The sequence below is a fragment of the Carassius auratus genome, chromosome 38 (assembly GCF_003368295.1).
Source record: "Carassius auratus strain Wakin chromosome 38, ASM336829v1, whole genome shotgun sequence".
Lineage (NCBI taxonomy): Eukaryota > Metazoa > Chordata > Actinopteri > Cypriniformes > Cyprinidae > Carassius > Carassius auratus.
In genome coordinates this window covers 262,501-262,965 of record NC_039280.1, presented here as the reverse complement: position 1 = coordinate 262,965, position 465 = coordinate 262,501, and the positions used below count along the sequence as shown (strand labels likewise).

General features: G+C 40.2%; 1 protein-coding gene across 1 annotated transcript in view; it reads left to right on the top strand.

Annotated features, from left to right (window-relative positions):
• Positions 1 to 232: 232 nt before the first annotated feature.
• The window catches only part of tsnax (translin-associated factor X), an 11,439-nt gene continuing 11,206 nt past the window's right edge, over positions 233 to 465 (top strand). Inside the window, exon 1 of the mRNA XM_026223342.1 lies at positions 233 to 465. This exon is cut by the window's right edge and continues 90 nt beyond it. The gene's annotated coding sequence lies outside the window, so the exon portion shown is untranslated.

The following is a 465-nucleotide window of genomic DNA, read 5'->3' as shown; positions in this document are numbered from 1 at the left end:
ACAATTTTTCAATAGGTTTCAGCTTCAGTAAAGTAGCCTATTATGTGTCTGAGTTACTCATTACACGGTTGAACGTCATTAATAATTAAAACTAAACATCTTTAGTCTTCGGGAAAAGAGGAAAACAGAAATCTTGATCTGACTCCCCACTTTCTCTTTAGCCCAAAACAGACCAAAGTCAATGGACCGATCTAAACTACGTTACCCAAAATGCCTTGCGTTGTCACGCAATTAAGCCGCGCGGGTCCCGTGTAAACAATGGAAGCCCGTTCGCCCGCCAGAGTTCAAAATAAACCGAATTACACGCAAAACTGCTTTTTTACAACGTAAACACGAAATTGAGAACACATTTCTAAAATACGTCCTTTTTAGGTTTTATATTTGAGGAAGCACGTCATCATACAGACACGTGTGAAAAGCCTCGATGAAGGCGCTCAGCTGGATTTAAACACTAAAACGACAAGC